Source organism: Myotis yumanensis, unplaced genomic scaffold (genome assembly GCF_028538775.1).
Source record: "Myotis yumanensis isolate MYYU_CA2020_CCGP unplaced genomic scaffold, mMyoYum1.0.hap1 SCAF_1, whole genome shotgun sequence".
In the NCBI taxonomy this organism is placed as follows: domain Eukaryota; kingdom Metazoa; phylum Chordata; class Mammalia; order Chiroptera; family Vespertilionidae; genus Myotis; species Myotis yumanensis.
In genome coordinates, this window is record NW_027223752.1 from 139,448,208 (window position 1) to 139,455,370 (window position 7,163).

The 7,163-nt window shown below is 43.5% G+C and overlaps 1 pseudogene; it reads right to left on the bottom strand.

Moving 5' to 3' along the window:
• Window positions 1–340: 340 nt before the first annotated feature.
• On the bottom strand, window positions 341–1,719 carry LOC139017622 (transcription factor 7-like 1 pseudogene; annotated as a pseudogene).
• Between the last annotated feature and the right edge of the window lie 5,444 nt (window positions 1,720–7,163).

Genomic DNA, 7,163 nt, shown 5'->3' on the forward strand with positions numbered 1-7,163 from the left:
TAAACAAAATAGATCCAGGGACGTAGAAGCATGGAACAGACAAATCTCAGAGAGAAGGAGGTGTGTGCGTGTGTGTGTGTGAAGAGATTAACCAAAAATTTATATCCGTATTTGCATAACCCATGGACATAAACAAGAGTATGGTGAAGGCCTGGGAGTGGCAGCATGGAAAGGGTAAGGGGGAAGGGGCGGGGGAGGAAAAGGACATCTGTAATACTTTCAAAAATAAATATAAATTTAAAAAATAATAAAAATATTTTTTAAAAAGCCTTAAGACCCACTATTGGTTACACCTACAAGATGTCAAGTGCTGTTGTTACCAATCACCTTGCAGAACAGGTCAGAGTGGTCCATATTGACCAATAAAGTTTCCATCTTCCCCCTCTTCCGAGTCATTACTACTGGATGGGTCTCGTTCACACGGCAGCTTAGTGGGCTTGGTAGCTGAGGAAAGAAGCTGGGCCTGGAGTACTGGGAGGGCCTGGTGGCATGGAGTGTGGCTGGGAAGGAAGGGGGAGCAGTCGGCAGAGCTGTGAGCATGGATGGGAGGGAAGGGGCTGGGAGAGGAGGATGGGGGGCGGGCTGCCCATCTGGCCAGAGGACCGGCCTGCAGCCTTAGCTGACAGGAAGGCAGCTGAGTAGAGAGCCAGCTGGGCCTCCTCTCCGGGTTGGTGGTGAGGGACAGGGCCAGGCTTGCTCTGAGGGGGTGGCAGCAGGGGCAACTGCGAGCCCAGGTTGCCGTGAGGGGTGGCCCAGAAGTCTAGCTGATACCCCGGGAAGAGGCAGGGCTTCTCAGGGGCCAAGTACTGAACACAGTGCTTCTTGCTCGGGAGGCCACAGAACCCTCCGCCTCTTGGACTGGCTGCAGGGCCTGTGTCTGCGGCAGCTGATTCTCTCTCCTCTCCTTTTTCCCGCTGGGGCTGTCCTGGGCTCAGTGGGTTGGGGAGCAGGTGGTGGAGCTGCCGCTCCTTCTCCTTCGAGGCCATTTCCTAGGACTTGGCCTGGTCTCAGGACAGGTGGTGCTGCTTTCTTTCTTGCCGGGATTTGGGGAATGGCTGCACTTCACTCCTGGGGGCACTCAGCCACCACCTGGGCCCTCAGCCCCTCCCCCTAATGAAGGCATTAAGAAGCTTCTTCACGTGAGGTTTTCTTTTTTCCTCCTTTATTTTTTCGCCGTGACTGGTGATTTCTGGCTAAGGCTGGTCTCAGGCAGGGGGTGCTGGTTCTGCTTGACAGTGGGGGAGACCATGGTGGGTGGGAATCCCTGAGGCGGGTGGATCAGGATGGGCCGGAGCCACCAGGTGAGGAGAGAGCCCCCTGGAAACCAGGCTGGACATAAAGGTGTTCATGGCGAGGGAGGGGTGGTGCCCATGCCGGAAACCACCAGGAGGAGGGGAGCACAGGGCTGGGCTGCTGTGGGGCGAGCCAGCTGAGGGGATGGGGTTTGTCCAACGGCTCTGGGGGGCAGTGGGTAATGTGAAGACAGTTCATATGGGTGAGGGGCCTGGGGATTCCTGCCTTTGCATCAATGTCTGGGGAGAGATGTGGGGAGGGAATCCAGGGGAAAGTGGCAGTTGCTGTAGGTGATGAGGGTGTCAAAGGGTGTGTGTGACCCGAAGGCTGAACATCAGGAACTTCATTACACAAGTGTGCTGGGTGCAGAGGCCTGGCGTCCATAACTGTGGTGCTGGAGGGGACATCAAGGAGGGGCCATTTCATCTGTGGGTACCTGTGCACTCCTGTGGGACCCCACTAATGCCCAAATTCGTGTACCAGGCCTCTAGTATATATAAAAGCCTAAGCGACCTTTATGGAGGAATGACCAGAATGACCGGTCGCTATGATGTGCACTGACCACTAGGGGGCAGAAGCCCAATGCAGGAGCTGCTCCCTGGTGGTCAGTGTGCTACCACAAGGGGAGCGCTGTTCAGCCAGAAGCTGGGCTCACTGCTGGCGAGCGCAGCTGCGGTGGCAGGAGCCTCTCCTGACTCCACGGCAGCACTACTGAGTGGAGGCAGCAGGCGCAGCGGGCCAGGATGAGTGCGAGTGGCACAGCGCCTAGCCCCAGTTCGGGCTCCTCCCTGGCCGCCTGCCACTTGGCGCACTGCTACATCCCTCTGGGGATGTCCAACTGCCGGTTTAGACCTGATCCCCACAGGCCCGGCTGGGATCAGGCCTAAACAAGCAGTCACACATCCCCCAAGGGGTCCCGGATTGTGAGAGAGCACAGGCCAGGCTTAGGAACCACCTCCCCCCTTGCATGAATTTCATGCACCGGGCCTCTAGTCTTAGAATATTTACATCCCTCCCCACAAAACTCCACAGTCATTAGCAGTCATTCTCATTTCCCTTTCTCCTTCTTGGCCACCACTAATCTTTACATCATTGTCTTTTGTGACTGGCTTCTATCAGTTGCATAATGTGTTCAAAGTTAATCCATGTGATAGTATGTACTAGAGGCCCGATGCATGAAATTCTTGCAAGAATAGACCTTCCTTTCTATTCGCTGCAGGCACCGACTTCCCTCTGGCACCTGGGACCCAGGCTTCCCTTGGCTGCCAGCAGATGCCTGGAATTTGGGCTTCCCTCTGACCACTGGCAGGCACCCAGGACCGGGGCTTCTCTGTGGCCACTGGCAGGCACCTGGACGTGGGCTTCCCTCTGGAACCCAGGACCCGGGCTTCCCTTACAGCCCTGGCTTTGTCCTGAAGGACGGAAGGACATCCAAAAGGACATCTGGTCTAATTAGTATATTACACTTTTATTATTATAGATTAGGGCTTCATTTGTATTTACTGAGAAGTAATATTCCATTGTGTGGTTATGCCATGTATGTTTATCAACTCATCAGTTGATGAACATTGAGGTTGTTCAACATTTTGGCTACTAGCAATGCTGCTATAAACATTCATGTACAAGTTTTGGTGTGGATGTATTGTTTTCATTTCTGACGTATATATCTGGTAGTGAAATTCTAGGTCTAATGGTAACTCAATGTTTGACATTTTAGGAAACTGTCAAACTATTTCTCAAAGTTGCTGAACATTTTTATAATCCCACCAGCAATGTATAAATGTTCAGATTTCTCCATATCCTGGCCAACACTTAATCTTTGTCTTTTTTATTGTAGCCATCCTAGAGGGTATGAACTGCTATGTCAGTGTGGTTTGACTTGCATACCCTAATTATGATGATGTTTAACATCTTCCCATGTGCCTATTTCCTTTTGTATGTCTTTGGATAAAATACTATTTAAATCCTTTGCCCACTTTTAATTTGGATTGTTTTTCATATATGGATAGAAATATCTTCTCAGATATATAATATTCAAATATGTTCTTCCATTTCGGGGGATGTCTTTTCAATATTTTTCTTTTTTACTTTTGACCATAATTGTAAGGGTTTACTTCTAAATTTTAAATTCTATCCCAATGATTTATATATGTATCCTCATGCCAGTACCATATTGCTTTGATCACTCTAGTTTTGTGCTAAGTTTTAAAATTGGGAAATGTAATTTGTCTAACTTTGTTTCCTACCCCCAAAAAATTTTTGACCACTGGATCTCTTGCATGTTCACTTTGTGAACTTTAAAAGAGGCAGCTAGGCCTGGCTGATGTTGCTTAGTGGTTGAGCATCAACCTATGAACCAGGAGGTCAGGGTTTGATTCTCCGTCAGGGCATATGCCCAGGTTGAAGACTTGATTCCCAGTGTGGGGCATGTAGGAGGCTGCCGATCAATCAATGACTCTCTCTTATCATTGACTAGAGGCCTGATGCCTGGTGCATAGCATTCGTGCAATGGGGGGGGGGGGGGGCATTCCTCAGCCTGGCCTGCGCTGTCTTGCAGTCTGGGCAGGGAGTGGGCTTAAGCTGGCAGGCGGACATCCCCCAAGGGGTCCATAGCACTGCTGCAGAGGCAGGAGAGGCTCCCACCACTGCCACTGCACTTGCCAACCAGAAGCCGGGCTCGCTGTTCCTTAGTGCTGCCTCGGAGGCAGGAGAGGCTCCCACCACCACCACTGCGCTTGCCAGCCATGAACCCGGCTTGTGGCTGAGAGGTGCTTCCCCTATGGGAGCACACTGACCACCAGGGTGCAGCTCCTGCATTGAGCGTCTGCCCCCTGGTGGTCAGTGTACATCAGAGTGACTGGTTGTTCTGCAGTTCAGTCGATTTGCATATTAAGGTTTTATTATATAGGATGTTTCTATCTCTCTTCCTCTCTCTTCTTCTCTGAAATAAATAAAAATTGATTTTAAAAAATAAATAAAAGAGGCAGCTAGGATTTTGGTAGGAAATACATTGTATGTGTATATTAATTTGGGAGTACTCCCATTTTAATAATATTAAGTATTCTTATCTGTAAACATACAATTTATTTCATGTGCTTAAGTCTTTACTTTTTCCAATAAAGCCCATTAACTGAATTTCCTCAAGGGCAGTTTCTACTTACTCCTTTTCAAAATTCTCCTGTGTACTTTTGTACAAGTCTCATAAGTTTTTGTCTTTGCAAGTCTCTTAATTTTTGTTGAATTTTGGACATCGTCTGGAAACCTAGAAATGAGATTCACTTCCCTCTCTAAAGGGTGTTTAGTGACATTCCTGGACTAATTTTGCAATGTATGCAGTCACTGCAATCTCTCTCAGTTAGATTAATGGTCAGATGATAACATTAGAATATGTATTTAAAACAGAGACAAGTAAACTCTTCCTCATCCAGTCCAAAGATTTAACTAATTTTCTGCACCAGGAATAATAATCATTTCCTCCGGGGCACACTAACTTTCTATAACAGCAATTTTCAACCTTTTTTCATCTCATAGTACACATAAACTAATTAATAAAATTATGCCACACCAAAATTTTATATTTTTGCCAATCTGACAAAAAATAGATATACTTTTGATTCATTCACATTAGACAGTAATTGCTGTATTGGCTCTTGTCATTTTTTTAATTTGACAATCTAAGGGAAAAGAGGTCAGTGACCTGATTAAATAGTCAAATATTGCATGTTTTAAAAATTATTGCCACACACCAGTTGAAAATGACTGTTATAGAATGTGGTCTAAATTGTGTTTTCAGGAAGACAAATTCTTTATTGATATATTAGAATTTGGACTCTTAGACCTCATTCATGAGGTGGGGGTGCAATATATATACTTTAGTCATAGGGGAATGCAGAACCACTTTCCTTGTTAAATAGACACATGTACTAAGCAGGGAAAGATTGGGGTTTTGGTTCTGGCTATACAAGGAATTATTTGTGTGGTCTTGACAAGCCATCTGATTTCTGTCTTAGTTCCTTTTGCTATAAAATGAAGAAGGTAGTCAAATTACTATGGGCTTTTTAAAGAGTGCAGATATCACTCTTACCAAAAATGGGTAACTAAAAGTCAGAATTAGAGTGGTTATAAGGAATTGGTATGAGGATGGGTAAATAATAGAGACAATTCAGAACATTTTTTTTTCAAGTAAGGAAGGCATTTAAATTCTGTTGTATGAAGATAGACTCATAGAGTTGGATGCAAGAGAGTACTTGTAGATTCCTCTGCTCTAACCTCTTGTTTCTGGGATCACTTATTGCTAAACCATTCTACCCAGGCTACTGCTTAATCACTTGGGTTTTTAGGGATAGATATCACATGCCTCCCTCCCTCCCCCCCTCAGATAGTATCACGGTAAACCTGACTTTTTAACTTTATCATTATGGTCTGTTACTTATGTAAACAAGATTTTCAAATGTGTGGTTAAAATAGTGTTTGCTAGTTTTCCCATATCCTAATTTTCTAGACAAGTGAAACCTTGAAAGATAGGAATACTCAATGAATGAGAATCTTTCCATGATACTGTTTTTAAAAATAAGAAAGCAAATCTCCAAAAAGAAAGATAATACTAGGGGCTTATGACATAATCAGCTCCTTAAGATGTTCTAGTTTTATCCACATTTAATCCAATATTATACTCCTTTTCCTCTAAATTTGTAGATTTTTTACAGTGATATTGAGGTGCAGAATGAACTTTTACAAGACCTTAAATCATCATAAAAATGAAATATGGAACTATACTACTACTTACTATACTAATTAATACAAAACACATCCTCTGTTAGAAATATCTTCAAAGTTAAGGATTGAAATAAAAAGGTCTTCCTTATAAATGTTCTAAAAACTCAATTAATTGAAACATCATTTTCTGAGAATTCTATGCTCTTTTTTCTCTGTGATATCTTTCAACGTTGCCAGGCCATCAATTCTCTGCTCTTCCTTTTCCCCTGCGTTCTACAATCTTATTATCTTTCTGTCATTTGCTATCCCCTGTGTGCTTCTAAAACAACCACTCAAGTACCCCTGCCAATTCTTAAGTACCACTCACTTATGCATGTCATAAAATGAATAACATCAAGCTCTCATTTGAGATTGTCATTTACGTATGCCCCCTGGTGGCACCACCAGCAGAAAGACACTTCTAAGGATAAGAAAACCTCCAAAGAATGAACTTACCCAATGATAATAAATGGTACAGAAGAACAGAGAGAGCAATTAATTAATGACCCATGACAACCTGTTTACTTCTTCACACATAAGTTATTACTCTTTCTAAGCAACATTCTACACAGTAATTATTGGTTATAAAATTATCCATAAAAACTGTTGAGAATCTAAATAATTAAAACTGCCTTTGGTCTTAACTGGATTAAAATACTCAAAGGTGATATGTTAACATTTTTCAATTTTGGATTTGCCTTAGACTTGAAAACTTAGCCTAGAATGAACTTGTTGAAAGTGATACAATTAAGTGGCATTTATATTTTTAGTGGAGTTGTTTTACTTTTAAATAATGGAATATTTAAAAACCTCTGTTGTTCTCTAACATGCCTTTATTTTTGTATTACTGCATAACAACCCCTTAAACGTTTACTTGGATTTGTTTTATTTATATTTTGTTCTGTTGTAATCTTGCACTTTCCCTACTTTAATTTAATAGAAAAAAGCATGCCAGGATGCTATGCAGACCTGTTAGCATTTAATCTCTTTTTAGATAAATGCAAATATTGCCACTGATGGTATTGGATCCTTGTTCTGTAATCATTTGGGGAGCTTCCTCATCCATTTTTCAAGTTGTGTCCATTACAATCAGTCACTGAAAATTGTGATCCAGA